At 31.6% G+C, this 26,112-nt stretch overlaps 1 protein-coding gene across 7 annotated transcripts in view; it reads left to right on the top strand.

Annotated features, from left to right (window-relative positions):
- The window catches only part of LOC123709263 (protein alan shepard), a 95,517-nt gene that overhangs the window by 289 nt on the left and 69,116 nt on the right, over window positions 1-26,112 (top strand). For 6 of the 7 annotated variants that reach the window (XM_045660439.1, XM_045660438.1, XM_045660440.1 and 3 more), the window contains exon 2: window positions 23,489-23,545. The exons of the other annotated variant lie outside the window; for it this stretch is intronic. The gene's annotated coding sequence lies outside the window, so the exon portion shown is untranslated. The remainder of the gene's footprint in view (window positions 1-23,488; window positions 23,546-26,112) is intronic. 7 annotated transcript variants of the gene reach the window in all.

Below are 26,112 nucleotides of genomic sequence, written 5' to 3'. Positions count from 1 at the left end.
GAAGGTACCTGTTGATAAACAGTGTCGGCTTACGCGTAATACGTCGTATTGTGTACAATCTGTCATTATTCGACGGATTATCAAAACATCGTTCGGTAAGCCGTTTCAGTGTTGAATATGTTCAGACATGGAACCGAGTACTGAAAGTTTAAACTACGCTCGGCCGGCGTCAGCTGATTTCGCCGGTATCAGCTACGGGAAACGGATTGTTACAAAAGATATCTTTATGTTATCTATATCAATGTTGAGTAATATTGCTTAAATAATACAATATTAATTTAGAACTGTTTTTAACACACACTAAGCGGACAAAATACTAAAATTAAATATCACCATTTTTTTTAGTTATTTCTAAAAAATTTGGACCTAATAAAATTATTTGAAAGATAAAGCATAGAAACAAACACGAGAAACTATAACTGACTGCATTAGGTGCGCTGGTATTAAAATACCTAGCAGTTCATTATCTCTTATCAAAATGCGCTTGCGAAGGTCGTAACTCACAACTGATAAATGTTGGTTGCCATACCTACTATAAAAGTCACTAAAACCTTAAAACACATCAAGATAACACTAATAAAATAATTAAAATCATTACCATCTCTCAGAAGAATTTTAAAGAGGTCGTAAAATCAACAAATTAGAATCGTAAAGACATACAGACTATTAATAGTCTATGCCTATTTAGACCATAATTTATAGAACCGGAAACGTCCAGTTACCTTTTTCCGGTACACTCACGCATAATAATATGGGAAGTTGACAGTACCATTTTAGAAAACGAATTAGTTATGAGGCACTTTGCACTTGCTTGTTGAAACAACAGATAATACTCTTGATAACAGATTCTTATCGTATTATGTAGATATAGCCAAATTGTAAAACATTTACATTATGCAATAGCAAAGTTATATAAAAGCGGACTTTATATGGAGTTTTTTGTGAATTCAAGCGTCCCGTTGTTGTTTTAATTAATCACCAAGATTATATTTAACCACAGACTAATAAAAAACTAGGCGTTTACAAAAATACATTAGCGAGGACCAGCGATTACCTGGGTTTAAATATGCACAACACATGTTTCGGATCGAAGGCACAAAAGGGGTGTAGCCGTTCCAATTTTAAAAAGAAAATTACTGCGTTAAGCAAAGCAATGCAATTTATGCATCATCTTAGATTGAAACCAAAACCTAAGCCTTGCTATCAAAAATGTGTTCAGAAAAAAATACTTCCTGGCACTCCGTAAGTCCTGGTACTTCTTATTCCTATATATATTATAATAAATTAAGATTAAAAGTATAAAATATATCAGAAAGAAAAATTGGAATAATTAGGTCTTACGTTTCGTTCGTTCCGAACTTCGAACCCAAAAACAATTTTAACTGACGTATACGCGTTATCTAAATAACAAAACACTGTCAACATTAAATTATGTAAACGTGAACACATTGACGGGTTAAAGGTTAAATGTTATATTCAAATTATATTAACATTATGATAATGAGTTATTATTTTCACTGATAATGATAATTGCTAAAATACCATTTTATCACACGTGTTCAGCCCACGCTTTTGGTTTAAAATATATCCGGTTATTCGACGTATGCATTTATGTATACTCTATAATACGAGTCTTTTCTTTTAGTCGTAGTGGAGTTTGTCATTAAATCGAGTTACTTTTGGTCGTTGGAGACACTAATATAACATATTTTTCGCTTTATATTTAAATTATATTAAAGCTACATATTAAACGTAGTATTAGCTTGAAAAAGTTAGTTTACTCTAATGAATAGGTTATAAAAATACATTTCTAACAGATCCATTCAAACTATATGATAATTCGATATTAAAAGTATCTTGGTTGTTTTAATGCAAGACAACTCTTCGTCCGTTTGGTTACATTAAGCTTAGTCAGAAGGTTGATTAGTTCTTGGAAACAATATTTGAATAGGCAGGTACAAAACTTATTCCTTTCTAATCCTTTGTTACTAATCACCACGTTACCTGATAACAATAACGCAGTAAAACGTGTCCACCCAGTGTCTGACTGCAATAACCTACCAGAGGATTATGGGATTTTCAAACTTCCACGGCATTATAGCCCTTATATCATTATGACACTTACAACATATCTTTTAGCTAATGTCAATGTCAGCGAGTAATTATTTTCAAGCGTTGTCCGTTAATAAATTTAATTTAATGCAATATTTTAAAGCTGAGTTTTTATTTAAGGATAAAAGACATCACAATTGACGTAAAGAATCGTACTTTAGAACAATATATAAAACATATTGTATAAAGAGATTAGTATATAAGTGACGTAGGGAAACAATACTGTATATAGTAGGATTTTTTGTTATACGAAAGTGTCCGGTATTAGGACACTGGATAATATACAAAAGACTATTGACTTTGATAAGCGTCTGCGCAAGGTATCTGGTAGTCTCATTGTTCCGTTATCGTGCGGTTACGATAAGTAAATAGCGATGCGGTCCGGCACGTATTTACAAATGGGTTGCATAAGGCGCTGCTCATACTGTTTTTATAGTATAAGGTATATTACTTATTGTAATTAATACTGTATTTTTATGATGTTTTTAAACGTATTGGTAATTTAAACATTCATTAGACGTTAACTCCCGGTACACGGCAAGAACTATCTGTATAAATTTGTGACTTCTCGTTAAATCAGGGAAATATAGAGAAATAATAAAAATGCGTTTGCAAGTCTCCTCTTACTACTCTGCTAATAATAAAGTCATGTTGTATACCATGCATTTACTGTATATGTAAAACTAAATGTATACTATTTGGTTTAACGGAGCGTTTTTGAAAGTCGAGAATAAATTTGAAATAAGAGTCGATGAATTAAGGAACAGAAATAAAGACACTGAAATAAGAACAGGGTGAAACCGAACCCCGCTGCAACATCGTATTAAACCTGCGGCTGAGGATAGAGGCTTATAATATAAGGGCTGTCAAGTAACCTTTTCACTGGCAACCCTATCGCTTCGTCGTTCGTTCACACTATAGTTTATTTTAGTAGCGTCCGGCGCGGAATGCAGCCCATGCGCGAGTGCTGACCTACCCCAACACCACTGTCACAGATTCGATCAGGATGCTCTACTTATGTAGATAACCTTGTTACAATATGGCAACGTTTCGTGGAATTCGTTAAATGTTCTTTATTTAAAATTTAATATATTGTACCATTATTTTTACCCAATAATTGCAATTTAAAAAATGTATAAAGTATTGTAAAGAATACATTTTTTATCTTTATCAAATCAAGTTTTTTAATAATCAATTTTATAATTTATGGTGTACTAAAACTAAACTAACATATTCATATAAGAAACGAAATGAGCTACAAATCGACGTCGAATAATTTCGTTGAATAAATATATCTTTCACAAAATTATTAGGATTCCTATGTTTTCTCTTTTACGATGACAAATGGAAATAAATTATAATTCAGCTATAATGATATGATATTCCGTTATTGCCAGAATGCAAATTGAACATTACAGGAATCAAATACAATGTCTAGCCTTGAACTGTGCCAAGCCCTAGACTTACGGCTACGTCAGACAGACGCCAGAAGACGTCAATTATTAACTGGCAACGTCATAATATGATGAAAACAGCATGTCACGTGTTTGACTAAGCGTTTTTATTACATTTAACATTGCTTGCATTAAAGAAAGTGAATGGATGACATAAAAACACAGTTAACTAGTGATCCTGAGCTCAACATTGCAAAATAAGAAAGGTGTCTTGAAATAAATTCTAGATATTTATCAATATGATAAACCATAACTATTTAAAATGATATCTAATAAGCTTAATATTAATTGCCTTAAAATTCACTTTCAACACTACAACAGGCTTATTGTTACAGCGTTAGAGTATCTATTATAATAAAAAAATTGTTTGTACTATATAAAAATTGTTCTAAGATTCGCAGTGTATATTGCGGCCATAATGATATAGTCTGTGGTCGGGTGCGTCGGCCGCGTCGGCGCCAGCACAGTCGCCATTTCATCCAGATTGATCGTTCTGTCGCATTGCCATATCACAAGTACTTCAACGTACAGAAATTGAAGTTATTACAATGAATATTATTCGAAAGTGTATAAGAACATAGATATTTGTATCACGCACTATTGGGGACTATTATCTTTGTAAGACTGATACAACATAATTATAATTAAGTGCATTATAAATTACACCGTAACTGTAAGAGTTTAAGATGCCATTACAGTTTACGGCTCCATGCGATTGGAGAGATCGAAGGATTGTTTAAAAATGATTTATTTATAGAGCCGGGTATGTACTATATATTCTACTGTGGGTTTATCTAGCAAGGCACACACATTCAAGGCGAAGACTAAATTAATTAGAACAAATTTTTGGGAACAATCAACGGGAAACAACATGAATGACTCTTACTTTTAAAATAACGGCCCGATCGAACAAACCACAACCTAAAGCTATACTATATAAGAGGGCTTTGGGCAGACCTTTTTACATTAAATACACCACCTAAAAGAGTAGTAATTATCCCATTTTCATTATTAAGTTTTACATCACTATCAATGTTAAAGCTTCAGTACAAAAAGACAGTACAGTAATCCGTGGTATATTTATTCTTTGAACAAAACTAAATAGATCAATTCTATCGGCACATAGTATCTGGCCAATCTGTGACGTAATTCAGTCTTTACTCACTTGTGAGGCTTCCGTCTGCCAAGTATAATTAAAGAGCCTCATTTATATGGACGCCTCTGCCCGACCTTCGCAGATTGTTCGTCATAGATGCCCATCATATTCAGTTATTTGAATAGCGGTTAATACGCGTAAGATAATTTTTTAATAACTTTAAACAGGGAAATATTTCTTTACTGTTGTCATACTATTTTCGCTGAGAATATTATAATATTTAAATCAACCTGAATTTTTATATTAAGATTTTCGCATTTCGTTCGTCTTTACGGATACCTGGCCCGTTTTATTAACTAGAAATACTGACTCCAATGGATTTGACCAAATGATGTCATACTTAACGCAAAGCCTGGTCTCTGGATCTTACCCCTAGTATTTGAGTGATTCATAAGTATATTTATATCATTGATGTTAGTGAAACATGCACTTGTGTTTTCTGAACTACGATGACTTTGAAGTCATGCGTCACGTTCGATAATTGTTTTATTTACGTTATAATACCTAGTGCTTATAGTGCCCACACTGGTTGCTTGTGTGATACAAATTAATCTTCGGTTGACGGATACGGGATACGGAAATGCATAGATATAATACGGTTAGAGTTCTATTGCAATTCCGTATCCTTCAATTGAACCAACTAATATGAATAATGTTATTTTGATTTTGACTTTGAAGGTTGCAATGCTCCAGTCTCTCTGATAAAAAAATAACGTAGCCACATGGGGTAGGTACATTTGTGTCCATTTTATAATACTTTTTAAGATATGGGAACTTGCCTTTAAACCAGACAAAAATATTTGAGTTGCATCCACCGTTTATCGAGGAAAGCTTACATAATAGAACGCTACGAAAATGTAACGCGGACATAATCCCGGAAAACAGAGTCATTTGAGTTAACTGAGCCACTTTCATTTTTTCCAAATACATATAAAATATTAACACAAAGGAATTATAGCGTCACATCACGCATACAATAAAGTTTATTATTCGCAATCATTATTTGTTGCACATCACGATAAAAGTATTTCACGAAAGTTTCTGATAAAAGGGAAGTGTGTTACTACGCTGGAGTTATCGCATTATAAGAAAATTATATTTATTTCCATATATATGTATGATGTCCCGTAACATATAGGGTCAGACACATTTGTCAAACACAAATGTGTTTGGCTACAAAAAGATTAGCACCCTATCTGACCCATTCCGATTTTTAGGTCTGATCGAAGACCTCACAATGATATCTATCTACGAGAAACTGATAGAAAATAAAGAGCCGATTATCGAAATCAATACCTAAAGATTGATAATTGCATTTTTTATTCGTTTATTTAATATTTCAATTTGTCACGTGAAGCATGATAAAAAGAATCTTGTAAAATATAGATAGCCATTAAAATCGTGTCAGAAAGGCTTTTATTATTTCTTCCCATACCTTTTACACCCTTAATTTTAACTAAAACAGGCAATAAAATGAAGATAAACACTCAAAAGTGTGATTGTGTGTGAAGTGTGTAGATTATGTTACATATCTGAATTATACATTTTAATTGTGCTTAAAGCCTACACGAAAACTGCTTTCAATATAGCTATGTAGAATTAGGATAAAAGACGCTTTTGTTAGCAAGTGAATTGTTAATTAATTAATAATTTACCGTTAAGTGGAATATTCGCAGATATAAGCAAATATATTTAGTAAATTTCTAAATAAATATAATGCGGTTAAAACGTGTAACTCCGAGTGGCACTTACGTTTAATGACGTTGAGGGATTACAAAATTGCATTTATTTCAACATCGTGTCGCGAGAGCGTTGACATGAGTGTTGCGTTGATAATGATAATTATCGTATTTGTACGGTTCTACTATTTATAATTCACGCTTTATCTATAACTCAATTTTATGCACTCGAAAGTCGGCTTTATCTCTAAGTTATATGCAATTCAGTTACAGATACGTAATATATTTAATATATTATGTTTCATTCTTTGGGAGGCAAAAGATAGTAAATACACACTTTAACCAAAACTAGACCCCGTGAACACTGATTTTCTCTAAGACCATACTATCGTGGAGTGACAGCTTAATCCGTTATAAGGAAGTAATCAAAAAAATCAATGATTGTGACTTATGTATTTTAAATGTGACGTTGCGTCTACGTAAGTATTTTTCGCTATTAAGGAAAGTATAATATTTTAATATCATTCTATATTCAAATTTGCTTTTATCTAACGCTCAAACCAGGCGCCTTCCAGTATGTTATCAGTTATCTGCACACGCTCGTCGCGTGACAAACATATTTATTACATAATTATCTCCAAACATTAGTATCATATTTGTTTTACTGGATTTTAGAACTTTGGACCGGTTTAGATAGTAAATGGGACATCGAAAATAGAAATTTCCGTTTAGTTAATATTTTTAAATACATGGATCAGCAGTTGAATATACGAATATCACAGGAGAATACTGTAATATAAATACTGAAAACATACATCTGAAAGCTTAGCTATTAAAATGAAAACCAAATGAATTAATAAAATACCTGTTTAACAAACTAATTAAGAATAATTTAAAATATAATGTTCAAGGCTTTACGCAATGATTCACCCTATATTTTGTCTTATTTTATTAATCTGTTGAACATGCACTTAGTAATCTGTAGTAATACTCCTTTATAATTTGTAGTTTATTTATAGTCTTTAAAAGCAAACGTTGATTCCGCAATTCTAGACAGTCTTTGTGATTGTACTACAAGAAATGTCACCGTGTTTTGCAAAGTTATTTATCAAACCTGTCAGCTTCTTTCATAAGCACAGAAAATATCCTAAAATAGGTTTTTTATATTGTTTGTTTTTGATATAATAACTAAAATATAACTTTGTCGTAATATGTCTTGTGACATTGCGACAAAGAGGAATTATTTACATTAAGAAATGCCAGTCATAATTAGTAATTTATATCTAATGTAATCTGCAATATCGCATCGGAACATTTGCAATTTATTGCAAACTATTTGTCTCAAGCCACTCATACATAAAGCGGAGACAAGAATCCTTTATTTATCATTACCAAGATTATTATTTTTAAGCACAGATTAACACATATTGAAAAATTCATAAATGCCATCTAGGTGCTTTGTCGCAAAAATACCATACGTATGAATATTCAGACGCAAACGCTACAAAGGATTTTCGGAATGCCTCACAGACAATTATACTATAATACTTAAATGAACTATAATAAAGAATAAAGACTTTAGTAAATTGTAGCAAAAATGTATGTACCATTATGTTTAACCAGAATAAAGCAAGAACTTCGTATAAAAAGTCATTATACATATTATAGCAAGTGTATTAACAACCAAGGGCATGAGATAATATGAAATGGTTTAGGTTGGACAGCCGCAGAGGCGACTCCTGATGATTAGTTTTTAGATTATTCTAGATTTTATTTTAGCTGATATTGTTTTAAATAATACGTGTTACATCACACACAAACTTTTCCATGACAACAAGTCACATGCATACATATAAATGCATTGTTCGACTCATGAATACCAAGTCATAAAAAAGAAATCATTCCAAATACACCCTTTTAATAGAGTACTCATAACAGGCTAAGCACAATTTGAAAGAAAGAGACGAAAGCAAGCTTAATTAAACGTAAATAAAAACAGTGCAATTACACTTGTTTTAGTTTTTATGAAAAGCTGTTAACAGAATATGTCTTGACACTTTTTGACTTGCAATTATGTAACACATGTTTTATATTTAGCTTATCTATAACACATCAGATTTCGCATATTTAATTTAATGTAATTAATGTTGCCAGCGTTGGCGAAACTCAATGTATTCGGTGTAAAGTGTGAATAATTTTATGCATTAACGCGGAAATTGACCGCCAAAAGGTTTTTAAAATTTGTAGGCCGAACGATTAGCCTCTTTTAACCTACCTTCCTCGCAGGGGGAGGGGTAATGACTCAAACGATGTAGCAGTCATCAATAATTGAGCCCATTAGCGACTTTGGTACCTACTTCTGAGCATTTAAATGACGATACGTTTCTTTAAATTTTGACATCACATACAAGCCAGAAAAGAAGAAAGACTTAGAGCTACCATTAAGTTAAGTAAATATTATGTAAAATAGAAGTTATTTATCTAGTAGTACTATCGTATGTTATCACTGTCCCGCGGGTTTAATTGTAATCTGATGTTTTATATGAACGTAAAGTTCTATATAGCTTTTAATAAATCACAAAAAAAATGGAACCAAGTTTGTTTGGTTTACGAACTGAAAATAGAAAAATATATGTTTATGTATAATATTCGTTCCTAATAACTAAAGGTTTTGATTTATATGATCATGTTTATTACTATTTTCAATTTAGTCATATCGGACATAGACTACATGTATTTATAACACGTACATTAAAAAAAAAATATTATTCCTTAAATATTTCGACAGCCTATTATTAATAACATATGTATATATAAAATAACTAAATCAGTGGTAATACAACCTTCTAGGTCTGGGCCTCAGACTAGGTCTAAGCTGTATCTTGATACACTTAGGCTGAAGTTTTCATTCCTTTTTCACAAAAATGTAGTTTTCTGACTTCTTCATAAGACACGCCCCACCAAACCATCACTGACGCAGTATGATGACCACATTGTAACTTTCCGACCACTTGAGCAGTTTCTTTAGAACTGTGAGCGTACACTTTATTATTTTGCATAGTGTAGTGATCTTCAATCGTGAAAGTTATTGCATTGGTAAAGAGAATATTTCTGTGCTTTTCGTGCCGACCCGATCTTTTCTTGTCTTCTACAGACGAAGTGTTGTTGTATTTTTTGATAGTACGATATAGGTACAAATATACGGCTGATACCAAGCTTTTGAAGTGTTTGGAATATGACCGACGGCTGTATACCCACTTTGTGCAAGGCTATTACTGCAATCCTATTTTTTTTCACATGACCACAAAACATATGTGAAACGGCGCTAAATCGAAAAAGTTTTTGAAGTAATTTACGTGGTTCAAATTCAAAATAATTAAAAAGTTGAAAAAAAAAGAATAGTTTTATGTAACAGTATATATATATTTTATACATAATTATTTTGGTTTATATCAACATTGAATCGTGACTTTTATCCGAAATCAAACAGCGATGCAATAAATTTTTCATTAAAAAGAGATTTATGCGATCGGCAGAAACATTGGAAAAGTTACAATTTAAATACAATAACGAAATTTTTTGGAAGTTTAAGCCAAGGAATTTGCACCAAAGTTTGTACGAGGGTCGCGACACAATTTTAACGTTGGCGAAAGATTCATAAACTCCTCGGTTTTGCATTAAAGTATCGGTTTTCTTTTATTTTCTTTTTGAGAGTGATTTGTTTGAAGGCGATGAGCGTAAAAACCATTAATGTAAACTCTTGGAAGAAAATATTATGATCCTCAAGAGTTAGAAATTATAAAATATTTTAGTTAATATAACAATCACTTTTATTTTCGGTGATCTGGGTGTCTTTGCCGTCTATAAATAATTCCTATTTCACAGGAGACCCCGTCACATACTAACGGATCCGGATGACCCAAGCAAAGGCAAATAATAAAAATTAGAAACAGATTAGGGTAAAAAACCACCTTCACCGGGAAAGGCTTCCGTCCTGCCCTTCAGGCGATTGACCACCCCACAACAGCCCATGCCGAGGTCCGAGTCTAGCAGGAGACGCCGTCCGAGTTGCGTTAGTCGCGGTTAGTTAGATCTAAGCCGGGATGGGCCTTTAAGTCCCACAGCAAGATTCCATTCACCAATAGATTGGTCAAGTGACCCAGGCACTTACGTAATACATAGTTTTTTTCCATAGGCTCTATAAACCAAGGATTTCGTAATTTCTCGAAAAGTTATAAATTAACTATATCTAAAATAATTATTTACACTGTTCATAAACCAGTTTTTCAGTTAAGCTCAATACAATAATTAATTAAATATTTAAAAATATAATTATCACTGTCTCGTCTAATGAATATAAATTATTTTTGTTTCAGGTATGTACACAACAGACTGCTTTTAATCGACGTTTAATATAGAATAATTACGGTAAGTCAATTTAATATTTTTCAAGTTCTGCATTCTTGGATTATAAATGCACATATTATTAAGAAAAATTAATTTGCAAATATATAATTTTTAATGAAGTCTTAATTAGTCTTCACACTGGCTTGAATTTAATTCACTAGTGTGATAACGAATACTTGCTGCCATATTAATTAATGTGTTATCAAAAAATTTAAGAATTGAAGGAAATTGTAACTATGGTAACGACATGATCTCTGCTGACAGTTTTTAAGCGACGGATCTGCAAACTACGGCATACATAGATATGGTTAGAACAGTTTATTAGAATTTAGAACTAAAATATATCCTTCTAATTAATTGAAAAAAATCATCCTTCCACTGTATACCACACATGAAAATCTATAAAGCATGATTGTGTCACGCGGCGCGTTTACTTCCGGAACGCTTGTAAGGTTGGCACCGCATCCTTTTATATGTGTTCTGTTGTTTAAATCTTTCATTACTAGATAATTGACGTCTATCAAAAGTTTAAAAACTAAAATTCATACATCCTATTATGATAGATATTTAAATTCTTTGTCTAATCTTATTCGTCAAAACTAAATTAGTCTAATTGCAGTTATATCTAAAGTACTCATTTGTCTCTTTCTGTCAAATTATGTTTAGTAAGTTAGGAAGATAAGATAAAACAGCGTTTTAATAGATGGGTAAGTACCCATAGTAAGTAGTAAGTACTCGTTTGGAAACGTTTAACGTTTAAAAATTTCTTATAGTTTAATTACCAAATATTTTTAACATTCAACAACAAGGATATCTCTGACCAATATTAGTCATACACTAATATGACGGACTATGCATTGGAGGCCCGTGCCTCGTGGAATGTTCAATTAAATCAGAGGGTCCATGTCTGCCCGCATCCTCCGACACGAGCCAATCACGATCGAGCTTAGAACAGATGCATTAGGGACTTGTGTGCCGAATAAATCAGCTGTTTCTATGTTTGAAAAAGGGGAAATTATGTAGATAATGCAAGGATGAGAATTGGACAATTCGCAGAACAAGATATTTGAAAGTTATCACAATTTAAGATAAAACAAGTAATTCGTCTGCGGAATATTGGAATTACATTTGTTTCGAAGATGGTTAAATACAAAAAGAACCTATACAGTAAGCATGATTTCCACACATACACTATAAACTTCATAAATATTATCCATAAATGAGCCGTATAACACTGATTAAGCTAAAACATGTCAGTACAATTTGATAAAAATAATGAATACTTTTTAGTTAAGCAATTAGAATCATAAAATAATATATCAACATTTACACTTACAGCAACAATTGAGTAATGAGCGGTTCAGATTCTTGATTTGAAAAGAAATCCCAATTGAAGGCAGTATTTAAAGTAATTTGTCCTAAGATCTTTTTATTAACATTAGAATGGGGCTGTCACCACCTTTGAGAAGAATGAAAAGTGTAATTATAGGGAAAATTAAGGGTAAAGAATTGAATTTTGGAACTCTAAAGAGTTGTTATAATTTGGTAAATGAGTAATAAGTTGAGAACGCTCCAATAAATCACTTTTATTACAATATAAAAAATCAATAGTTACATTTGATATCTCTTACATTTTAACGAAAAAATGAAGCCTTCGCTACCTTCGAATGTTCAACGGCTAAGAGGCCCTTCGATAGTTTTCAGTTTAATTAAAAGTTGCTTTTCGAATGTTTCATTCAATTAAAAGTATTGATTTCAAAAAGGCTCAGATACACGATTGAAATGTCATATCATTTGTATTTTAATGACATACGTAAAAGTGTTATTTTAATACATCGTTTTTTATTTATTAAACCGAAATATAGACTAAGGTTATTTGTGTATATCGCAAACTGGTTAAAAGCTATAAAAATCAAAATTTTATAGATGTATTAAGAATCGTTTCGTGAAAATATTGTATGAATCACGCATTCTCGGTATTTTCTTTAAACATAAGCCATATAGGATTTTATTACTTGATACTGTATGGATCGTGGCTATTTCTAAATTAAATTTATAAATTCTATATCTAGGTTAGAATAATATGTTCTGCATCACCTACTTAGAAATGTTAATCTAAAAAAAAATTGATAATCGACTTAAGGGACAAACATAAGATTGAGAGTCAAGATTTAACGATAAGTATTACTCCCGAAACCTAAAACCCTTTTGCATTTGACAAACGGAAGCCCTCATTTGACCCTTCATTCCTGAAGTTAAGGTGTGACCAATTCTTTAGGCTCAGACTTTAGACTATCAGTGCTTAAGTGTAGTGGGCATATTAGGTAAGCTACAACAGCCATTATCACGGATTGATCGTTAAATGAAGAATTTTTACTTTCAAAGATATGATGTATATATACTAAGCGCTTCTGAAATATTACATTTAAAATATTTTTAAACTACATTTTGAAATCTTATTTGTAAAAATATTTTTTCCGCTAAATAGAATTTTATGATATATATTACAGTGAAGTAGCTCATGGATATCGTATTTTAACCGCAACACGGGGGATAGTAGGCACAATAGGGATGTCAGATACACTAGGAAATGAATAGAGGATAGGGCTCGATATAGATTTTTTGGTTCTAAAAATATGTAAATTTATAAGCTTTTGATTCATTCCATGTTCAGGTTTCGATTTTGCAGGCATATAAAACGATCAATCTTAATTGCTATAACAATTATAATATTTAATAATAATACAAAGATTAATAAATAAAAAACAAACAGTCTAGGAACCTGGAGCACCTGGTTCGGCATTCCTTTAATTGGTTTAATTCCTTCAATTAATGTTAAGACGGCTAAAGCAATAATATAGTATATTTTAAGTTTTTTCCACGTTAAGGAACGTTAAAGAAAAAAAACCTATTATGCACAGAATAGATGAATCATCTCTTCATCGCCCATATAGGTACATATATCTCTTACTGCGTTATTTAATATTTTTGATTCTAATTATAACTCCCCTAAATTATTGCCTCTATTTTTAGGTTGAAGTATTGTTCTTTATGTCGTGTTTCAATAGCTCTCTTTCATGTCTTCTTTGTAAGTGAATTTATACTCCAGAGATATATTTCCTGTTACTATAAATATAAATGTAGTAAGTTAAAACTAAAAGGAAAAATTCCAGTATATGAGACACCGATCAAAATATTAAAGTCTAGCATAAAAACACCATATTTGAAATACGTCTATACTTTTTAATTTTGTTGTTGTAGTTGATTTAAAAGGAAGGAATTTGTAAATAAGCCACGATTAAAATAAATTAAACAACATCAATAATCTACAAAATGTCGGCGTAATTGAAGTAAATAATATTCAAGAACTATTTAAAAACAAATATATATTTACACAAACCATTCTAACAAGGAAAGTGTAAAGATACCAAAGAACAAACATTTATGGGAAAATATTGACTTTGCGTTATTGGCAACCCTATGGCGTAAATATTGACCGAACGTCGACCTCATGTTATCCGATATACAGTACAAAACACTACATGATCACATGATACTGATTTTCGCGTTATGGATATGTGCGGCCAAGCGGAACTCGACTTAACCTAAGGCACGTGCCATTACAAGAATCGTAGGAGGGAAATGAGAGCGAAATATGCTTAAACTCAACGCGAACAGTCGTCACTCAATTTATAATGTGTACGAATGTATACTAGTCATAGTTCGCGCAAAACTCTCGACTCAGAATCTTACCCGTAGTCTTTAATAGCGCATCTTGGCTAAGAAAGAACTACTGCATGGTCTATGATGATAGAAAAACATTTCTATCAAAACATTAATAAATAAAGGTCGCTACAACCCTTAAAGGTCTTCGCCTCAGATTTCAGATCATTTGTTAATGTAAATTAATTTAATCTATATATTTGTCTTATTAAGATATGTTAAGACGAATTAAAATCTGCTTGATTTTAATTTGTCACTATACTCTTTTGTTTTATGAAAACCTTCAACAATGACCTAAATATGCATTAGCAATGCTAATTATACCAATTTGTGTGTAAGTGCCGCTCGCGCAAGTACGTCTCGAGTTCATTTATGTATTTGGAAAATGTATCGCTAAAATTTTTAAAACATTCTCTATGTGTATTAACACAGTGATGAGTTCATTTATGTATTTGGAAAATGTATCGCTACATTAAATTTTTAAAACATTCTCTATGTGTTAACACAGTGATCAAAATCGTATAGATTTAAGATTCGAGTTTATAATTTTCCCATATCAGACATTTATTCATTGACATTTAATGACTTATGTTAGACATGATAAGAAAAAAATCAGGAAATTCATAAACATTCACATTCACAATCGACATTTAGATGATATTTTTTAACGTATGTGCCAATGTTAAAAAATATACCTGCGTAAAAATATAAGGCTACAATTATATAAGTTTGGATTATGTACTTAACAACGTACGCCGCAAAAATGTATGCGAGAAAAAGCTTACGGCGCAGCATTTGTAGTGGAAACCTCATAATTAAGAACTTTTCCAACATAAATTAAAATTTAAAACAGATAAGTTCTGGTCGTAAAATTGCGAGTTCTGTTTTGTAACCGCAAGGGTACGTAATGATAATGCAGGAAACATCATTGCGAGAAATATAAAGCTTTAAATAACGTATATTTTTCAATGCGCTTCATTTACATCCTTGAAATTGTTCTTTGTTTATCGAACAAAAGATATCGAAATAAACAAGTCAAAGGAAATATACTGCATATCAAACTATGTATATACAAGTTTGTATTGAAACAAGATTGTAAAAGGGTACCTACCTCATTGTATATCTCCATGTATGGCATTTAGAGTTTATAGTGTAATAAAGGAATTCTCATTCAACAGTAACATGAAAGTCTGGGCATTTCTAAAAATACCAAACCAATGGAAATTTGTAGGAATATCCTCATTATAATACAATGATGTAGCAATTCCCATCCTATGGTTTTGCTGGAACATAGCTGTGCGCAATGGATTTATATTTCTATTTACGCAATGAATTCTTTTGTTTGTTTGTACGGCGTAAAAGAAAACATGCTAAGGAATCCGTAATCCAAAAATTGACGTGTGTCAGGCACAGACAGATGGCTTGCTTACAAATCTTGCTTGCTTCATATCAAATCTTATTATTTATTTTTCTTATTGTCTTATTAAAACCCGAGAATAGCTGGACCGATTTTGCTAATTACGTAATTATGTTTGTGGTGTAAGAGTGGGGAATATAAATAATAAGTACTAAAATACTAAACACGCCAGTTTAATTTTCTAATAAAACATGTTCCTACCTGGGAAATATTTGTCTTTTGTCATTTTAATTGTCACTTGGTTGTCATAATATAGAAACTGCCTTGAGAAATATCTGTTTCATAGCTGTAATATAAAGTCCGATCTCTTTGGTTTGTTAAAAAAGTACATTAAGTGTAAAAAAATACATTAAGTTTTGACACAAATGTATGTAGGTGATACGATGTTCTCCGTGTCAACTAGTAATTAATAAAAATAAATCGCATTATCGTAATCGAAGCAACCAAATGGTCTTAAGTAAATTCAGTAGTATGACAGGCCGTATAGCATAATATTTATGATATTGTGGCATTTCCTATTAACAGCCTATGAGCCAAGGTATGCAAGATGCCGGTGAATCATTGCAGTCGAGAGGTCACGTAACTTTGCGGTGACGTCACGACGAAGAATTTACAGCCCAAATACATTACGCTATTTGGTTATCTGCATTTTTGGTATGTGAGTTAAAATTATGGGAAGCATATATAAGCAGAGATCTGGACCAATGAAGCATAATCCATGGACATAATTACGTTAGGATTCATCAAATTTTTATTTTCAGGGAATTTTCCACTTCCTTTTTTAATAAAACTAATACCTAAATGTAGTTATTTTTCGACATGATAAGATAATAAGACAAGTGACTGTCGCTAAGTGCACTATCTTAAAGAATTACATAATTATTTTGACAGGTTTATTTGATATTGCTGAAATTTATACTATATTCAGTATAACTTGACTGTTACCATGTGATTAAAAATCTTGCAGTACAAATCAAGATTTAAATCTACTAAGATATTAAACTAAGGATTCGAGCTGCATCAGATGCTTTAAATAAACTGGGAGCGAGAGTAAAATGAAATAAAAGTACACTTACACAGAGTGCCCGACGCGCGACGTCCATATTTACTGCTACAAAGCGAGGTAAAAACTTTTCCAAAACAATTTGCCGATAGGTGTTTTCGATCGGTGATTCAAATTTCGAACACGCCTTGTTTTTTAAGCTAAAAGGTTGTGTATGTAAAAGAATAAATGAATGTACAAACAATTTTGTACAATTATTATTTATCAAATAAATATTTATAACATTGAATAATATTATTAAATCATATTTAAATATCTTTTCACTCATAAACTAAATTTTAACACTTTTCACTCATAAACTAAGTTTAAACTTAGAAACACTTAGAAACAAAATATCTTTTATAAAAATATAATAAATCTTTTAAAAAAATAAATATCTTCTTTTATGATCAGCTGTGTAATACATGAAAATGTTGATTATTTCGAAATGGACATGATTTAAAATGAATTGAATATTTGAAGTAGTTATTATATTCATTGTAGAGAATTTTGTAAGTTTACGATACTACTCGTAAACATGTAGACGGGTTTATTAAAAATGTGGTTAAATAATTGTTTTGATTCGTAGTTGAACGTTTCGTGATCTTTATTAGGAAAACATATAAATAATTATAGTAAAAACTCGTGTCGGTTACTCACGGTAAGGTCGATATGAGGCACGTTGATTGGTTAGAATTGGGAGCATCCCGGTTGTTCGCTTTCCGGCGTAAAATATTTTAATATGGGTATCACCATCCGTTCCTATAGTAAGATATATATCTGATACATGGTAGTGAGTACTAACTAGTAAACTTTGGCAGCCTTCAAGAGAAAAGCAAATCTAATTGCTAGTCTAATTAAGTATTGATATAAAATTCGAATTTTAATGTTATTTGTCAATGTCAATTGTCAATGATCTTGTCTCTATTGGCGAACAGCATTTGGATTTTATACGTCACTATTTTTTTAGATTAAATATGATTATATAATTCTTTCTTTGAATAAATATTTACTTTTATTTATTATTTGGTAATTTTTATAGTGTCACTGTTAAGGCGATGGAATTTATCAAACATATTTCCTTAAATATTGAATTGAATAACTACTAGTAGTAAACTAGTAGTATACCAGTAGTAAACATTGTATGAAGAAATTACAGAATTTAATATTATTCAATTTTTTTTTTGTACTGTTACTATATTATATTATACCCTACAATATTTTAAAATAGAGCGTAGATTTCATAACAGGTGAACATTAAAGCACCATCAAAGTTTATACGCTATAAAAAGTGTCTTAATAAAAGCTCCGCCACAGATTTTCATACTGAAAATATCAAACGCTTCATGAAATGCAGACTTTATTTTTCAGATTTTTTAAAGGAAAAATTCATTATTGTATTGAAAACGTTTAACGAATTTCTGTAATGTTTTAAGGTTAATTTAGAAGAATATGTTTATTGTTCTGTGCAAACGAAGTAACACCTGATGCCGACGCTTTTGGTAATTATGGTCGCTGGTACGCTGCTAGTCTTTTAAGTTGGAACCCTAAGTTATGCTGAACCTGACTGACGGAAGATTTTTGATCAATTCATAAATATTAACAAGAAAATAGAAATAGAAGATAACACACATATAATTGACAATAATTGGCGTGACCATAACTAAGGAATTACGAGAATAATAAAATATAATATGTGATAATAATTCATAATTTTCAAGAAGGGGTTCAGTATTTTCAGAGCCTTCTTACTAAGAATCTCTTTATTATGTTGTATTTTTATTGATATTCAGGGCTGATAAAAATATTTATGCCAGGGGCTATAGCTATTACGACTGCCGTGTTGCAGATATTAATTGAAAACTGCCAAATGGATTATTTCACATCAACAACTTGTACTCATTATAATTAAATACTATATAAAATGATGCATTATAAGTTTATCAACCTTTATGTAATTCCAGTTATAGATTGCATCGTAAAACTATAATAAATTATTTGTGATGAAGTTCATAATAATAAATCACCTAGTTAAAAATAACATACAACAAATACATCCTATAATCTATTACATTCAGGCATTGCAGCTAGTTTCAATACCTAATACGAAGCAGTGCATCAAGAAATCAATCGATATGTCGGTCTGAATCGCGAACTGTGGGTGGCACAGAGCACTTACAGCTATGAATAGAGACGTTAGTGAAGCACAGAAAGACTGCAGCCATTAAGACAGTATTTTTATTACTATGTGTTACTGACTGTAATTATAATCTTATTGTTTTGAACTTAAATATGTATTATTCTTTTAATTAAATTTTACTATAAAATTTGCCAGTGAATAGAAAAACGTTTTGTGATATTTATTTAAATTCAAAGTGATATTAGGACACGATACTGGCAGCAGTCAAATATAAAAAAGCTATGTACAACGTACTCGCGAATAGTGAAAAAACATAGTTAGGAAACCGGCATGCCAAAGATCCAAAACAGATACAGAAATCTACGACCAAGATCAAATGCTGTAACGTCACTGTGTTTTTTTTATTTTATGTTGAGGTAAGTTATTTTACAAGATACAATATACAAGAACAAGAACAAGATTTAACATATACAAAAGCTTTCCTTCTACTTAAAACGCTACACGTAACCTCGCCTTGACATACGCTACCCTAGTATGAGTAACGTATAGTCTATGGTTTCTGTACTTTCCTTACTAGTCTGTAGTGTTTTACTCTGTGGAGCTCATTAACAACTCATTCATCGCTTGCCATCTGGACACTGTTCATTCTTTTACCCTTGTTTCAAACATGGCTTTAACTCGGGTTTAATGTATTGTTGGGATAAAACCGTAATATTGGTAATAGGTATCTGTTAACCGTAAGCTGCGCTGAATTTATTATGAGAACTTTTTTCTTTACATCTCAATATAACCTCGATGATTGCTTTTTCATGGCATTGAGGCGAACGTGTATTAAATCATTTTAGAAGTGGTTATTTATTTTTCTTCTGTCTCAACGGTTATTTAAAAATTTATCCTATTACGAAATTATGCAATTTCGTAAATATCACTAAATTCGTAATGAAAAAGTTAAACTATTTTAATTTTATACTTAAACAGTTCGCATATAATAAAATTATAATTTGGAATTGGTTTCTGTTGGTCGTGTATTTATAGAACAACCTGATTTAGTGCAAGCAAGCAAGAATGACGAAAGAAGCATTTTTTGGAAAAAACAAGTCGAGCAAGTTTGGTCTAGTTTAGACCAATCCCAGCATGTTAACACGATGTAAAAGCATTCAAAACCTATTTATACTGTTAAAAAAGTATAAATAGGTTTCAATTGGAGTGTCTAGCGTAAATAGACATTCATTTTATTATATTAATATGCAAGATACTAAATAAAATATACTATATCGCTTCAAACATGAATAGAACAATTTTGAAACTATTTTTAGATGATTCAATAAAGGAAGTTATGTTACAAAGGATCAATTGACGGGATTATTGGGTGTGGGCCTGGCTACGCAACTACAACATTGTAGGCGTATGCGCATCATATTCCAGATGAATTTGAATTGATAAGAATTCGATTGTAATAAACTTTTATTTCATTCGTTGCATATTTCCTGTTTTTTTTTATTTATTATCTTACACTACTGTACTGAATGAATCTATATTAACGAGAAAATTATCGTAATCATATATTTGTTACATAATACTTTTATTCCTATATTTTTATTGCCTCGAAAGAAGTAGAAGTAGGAAAACTGTACACTCATTTGTTTCTAAGATTACGTCATTGATCGCGAAATGCAATGCCATTTCTCTTTTACACAATTTTATAGTGAATCACATTTCGTGTAATTGATTATTGACGTGTAATCTTATCAAAACCATGTTTTGTTGGATAAGACATATAGGAATTCTTGGAGACGAGATAATTTCATTTTACTTTATTGAGTTTGGAAAATAGTCTGTTAAAGAATTAACTTTTAGGATTTAGGTAAGAAATATGGAGTGTAATGAAAATAAATTTTCTATAAACATAAATGGATTTAATTCAAAAATTAAAACGTATAATTAATATTGGCAGTAATAATGAAAATGTCAAAGCTGTTAAAAGAAATTAAACTTTCCCTTAATAATTAATACATACAAGAGGCAAAGAGCTCTTAAAATCATTTATAAGTTATAACATAGTACACTGTTTATCATTACCAATCAACATTCATTTAATATCATGATTATAATACATTCCTTAAATGAATATCATATTTTTATTTTGTTTACAGCATAGTTCCGAAAAACAGATTGGCTGTTATGTTTTTTTAACTGATAGGACAAAATTCTGTTATAAATTTGTATAAATCACAAGCCGCGACCTTATTGATTTTATGGTCATATTATTATTATTATTATCTTAATATATATAAATCTCCTGTCACGATGTTTGTCCGCGATGGACTCCTAAACTACTTAACCGATTTAAAATTAAATTGGCACACCGTGAGCTGTCTGGTCCAACTTAAGAGATAGGATAGCTTAGATCTTTAATTATAGTCGCAATTTTATTTTATTGCAAATTATTTGTCTATAATTAATTGACAGTCACAATTATCTGTTAACTCCAAAAGATTCTAACAGATGTCGATACTTTTCGACTGAATTGAGTAAGTAATCAATAGATGGCACTGCTATGGTGGACACAAACGTGTCATATAAGCTACAATTCAATATCATGATTACCACGTGTTATTGAGGCTAAAGTTTAAATTAAATTTATTTTGTAGTAAACGAAATACCGTGATATTCAATTTTTAGTGTTAGCATAGCCAACCACGTGTTACTCAGACCGAAGTGTAAATCAAATTCAAATTATAGTGACGATAATACAGTAAAATTATTATGTCCTGTCACGGTATTAAGGCTAACTAAAACCACATTAAGGAGAAACGAAGTTCGCGGGGGCAGCTAGTTAAATATATTACCTACCGAACCTACCCTATATGGGGATGGAATATATTTCTGTGCTATCCGTATTCTTTTGATTTGTTATACAAATCCGAAGCATCGTTTCTGGAAGTGATCCGAGAGAGGTTTTATGACATGTGCATGAAGCACTACATTGTAGATTTTGTACTTTAAATTAATTAATTTAAGCTATTATATTCAATGCAATAATGTTTTCTTCGTACCGATAGATGGCGCACCGTTTTTACTGAAGAATATCGTTTACTGGTTATACAGTGGAAGATTGTATACTATTTTAACCGTAAAAAAAATGTTTTTCAATATAAAAACATAGACAGATCCTTTAGTCAACAAAATCTTTAAATCTTTAAATTTCCAACTTAGTCAAATATTTTATTCCCTTTCACGAGACAAATATCTTTCGCACACATTCACAACATAAAAGCGTTGTCTCAAAATTCTCCCAAGTAATCCGTTCTTACACGTAGCAAATCCGGATTTGATACCTGCCAGGCTCCGTATGTAAATGTTTATCGTCCTTTGCTGGATTAATTCGACATATAGCCTAGACAAAGGAAATATATAAGTTACACGAGTACAAGTAATTTTATTTTTCGTATCAGGCACTTTTCTGCCACTTTCTATGCCACGTGTAATTTATTAATGTAACAAAGTCTGTTACTACTACTTTACTTGTACTTGTACTTGCCTTTTGAAAAACAAGTATTTATTCGTTTAGACATTGCCTGTACTCCTATAGGTACATATGTAGCCATTTCTTTTGTGTTTGGTGTTAATACAAACATCTGTTTTATAGAACAGGGACAAACGGGCAGGAAGTTCACCTTGTGTTAAGTGATACCACCGCCCATGGGCACGAAGGCTCGCGAGTACATTGCCCACCTTTCAAGAATAATTTAGAATATCTATGATTATTAAATTGTATTATTGGCATGCATGCTTTTTATTTTGGTGTATTGTACAATAAGTTATGTACTGACGATCATTAGGAGTTTTAAAAATTATAAATTGTACAGTGAAGATTATACATCTTCGTCAAATTAAGTTAAATTTCCACTCGAACTGATTCATTGCAGTCCGGACGGATTAATTCAATCGGACGCCTGCCCGGATACATCGCCGAAACATTTTACAGATCTTTGTGCAACACGTGATTTGATTTCGTCAGATGAGAATCTAAATTATAATCAGTTTTCGATAACATCTATGTCCTATCCCCACTAATAAATGCGAAAGTAAATCTGTTACGATTTCATATCTAAACCACAGATTTGACTGAAATTTGGTATAGGAATAGAGTTGGCATTGGTAAAGAAATTTTTCATCGCAAAAAAGATGTTGAGAAGCTTGATATTGGCGATGAATTTTTGTATGGAAGTTCCTCAACCACAAGAAAATACCTAAATAGGTAGAAGAAACAAGAACTAAAAATAGGCCGTATTGTAATAAAGTAATAAAATATGTTAAAATAATTGAACGTACTAATATAAAATTGTATGTTTCAGGTAATACTATCAACTAATTCATCGTCTGAAAGCCAGTACTACAGTTCAACACTAAAGGTAACTGAATTATATTTCATAATATTGTGTTAATGTTTTTACTATTAAGTTTATATAACATCAGCTAATACGAATAAAAAATTACGTAACCAATTCGTTGCTACTGCACAAAAACTGTCCCTGTGTTACTAGTAGAAGTCGCATAATTTCGAGACCCAGCAGGAATTCCAATCTTCCTAAATTTGTTAAACTTCTCATAAACCCCGCGTCTTAATATAAACTCGTTTGTTTAAAATTCCCAACGTGCAATGAGATTTGTGTCAACAATTTCCTTTTACTTGAAGACAAATCTGAGACGTCGTTTTTAAATCTTACCTACATAGTACAGAAATTGATGAAGCTCTGTGAGATTTATTATGAATTATTTTAATGAAATTAAAATATTTTGGCCGGGTTGGACTTAATTTAGCAGTACAGATTATGTCTGAGCTTGTGTTGTTGCTGAGCACTTTTGGGGTTTTCTTTCTATATCCTTGACCTGCATATCGTATGTTAGGCGAGGGCAAGACTTGTGTATAAAGAAAAAAGTAAATGCAAAAGGCGCAGAAATTTCTCATTCTACAGATTATCTGATTTAATGAACATTGGTACCCAGTTCTAGGATATCAAATCTGTTAAAATAAATACATTGTAAAGCTCGCAACTAAATTGTGATGTGTTTAATGCAATGCCTTAAAAATCCACAAAATCTGCCTTGTTGAACGAATCCTTCACTACTCTTTATACCATGTTCCACAAAGATATGATTGGGAGGATCAATTTCCCGACGGGCAGACTGTCATTTCCTCAGTTCATGAGCCGACGCCCGAATATTATTTCAAGCTTCCGTTATCAACGGCACTCCTTTGTATTCAGAATCCTCTTTCAAAAAAATTCTATTTAATCAAGCGAAACCTCGTGTGAACAACAAACTTAAATTAGAAACTCAGGGACGAAACCGCAAGTCACCTTTTGGAGTTTTAATTAATTTTTATTGAGGTCTGTAAGAGCATTTACGTTATTACGTATTTAATAACGTAAATGTTTTAATGTTAGTAAAACTAGCTTAATACGATCACGAATTCCCACATCACTCGCCGTCAGCTCCGGAGTAAAATTCATAACAGACTAGTGTAAATCGTTTTCAATAGAATTAATAAAAGTATTGAAGGTAGAAACATGCCTTTGAGAGGCAATGATGAAATATGGTTATTATGATAAAAAAATATTACCTCACTGTTTAAGTGTCCCTAATTTCATACCAGAAAGAAATGAAAAGAAGCGTTCCAAAAAATAATAAGAATACTGAAAGTAAAACGTGAAAAAATAAGACGAAATCCTTATAGACGTCATGCCCTAAAACAAAAAATTGTAATGGGTATATAGCTTGCATGCACAGATTAAAGACAACTTCATGAAAACTAAGGGAAACAACGAGAGGATGGACAGAAGATGTGTTAGCAGGAGAAAGCTGGAAGAGGCCTTATCCCTGAAGGGGTTCCGATCAATGGTACTAAAGGAACTTAACGAGTAACAAGAAAAACAAATGTAAATAACTTATTAGTACAAAGTAGACTTGAAAAATAAATGGACTTTATTATTAAAATTTAATAAAGATACATTAAATATAAAATTCCTACGCCTCGTTATTAGATATATTAGATGTACTGCTGAATTATCTCCCCAATTCTTAAGGTGCAAACGGAAATTTCGTGGCGGATGCCTGTTAGTGTATTTATGTACCCGGTAGCAGTTCAATTAAGTCTGGCATTTAAGGCCAGCCATCGCTCTGATTGCGAGGAGCCCCCAGTCCTTTTAATTCTCAAATACAACAAATACTTTCGCTTGCGGAACACGCCTTTACCTTCAATTAAGGTGCGCTGGGCTAATTAATGTTGCTTTTTTGCTTTAGATTTAATGATACGTTTCTCTTGTGTAACTTAATTATTAATACAGTGTAAAATTGCCTTAAGAACATCTTTAAAGAAGTTAAAAGCATTGGTATATTTATTTCAACCAGGTGCAACTAAGACTATGTGACAAAAATGTTTAAGAACGTACATAGATATTACGATAGAATCCTGTAGGTCGTGGAGTACTCTATATGGATAAAAATATAAAACTTTTATAACTACCCTCACATACCGCATTCGCGAAACAACGGTTTGAGCTACAAAAGCTTATGATTGGCGATCGGCGGTTCACGCTTGGTCGGTTTTAATTTGTACGCGGTGTTCGCATCGTTTTCAATTCTCTTGGCTCAGCTAGCTTTGAGCCGCGGCTTCGTTCGTTTGTGGTTGAGCTGTAGTTTCCCTAAACTTATTTGTCCACAACATTTTCTAGAGAGATATTTTTTGGCATAAGAAAAATAAATTCTATATAATACAATCCATAAATTTTCGAATTGTTTTAAACAAAAACTTGTAATGAGATTTCATGGACATTCTACGCAAAGTATTATCTAAGCTACAAAGAAAACAACAAAACTAAAAAAACCTGTATTCGAATACTACATAATTAGGATTATATGAAGTCCGTGTGTTACTATGTTGAATATTTGTGCACGAACTAACGGAGTGAAGGTCTCC

This window comes from Pieris brassicae, chromosome 5 (assembly GCF_905147105.1).
Source record: "Pieris brassicae chromosome 5, ilPieBrab1.1, whole genome shotgun sequence".
Taxonomy (NCBI): Eukaryota; Metazoa; Arthropoda; class Insecta; order Lepidoptera; family Pieridae; genus Pieris; species Pieris brassicae.
Note: the sequence above shows the minus strand (reverse complement) of the source record. Positions and strands in the feature narration are given on the sequence as shown.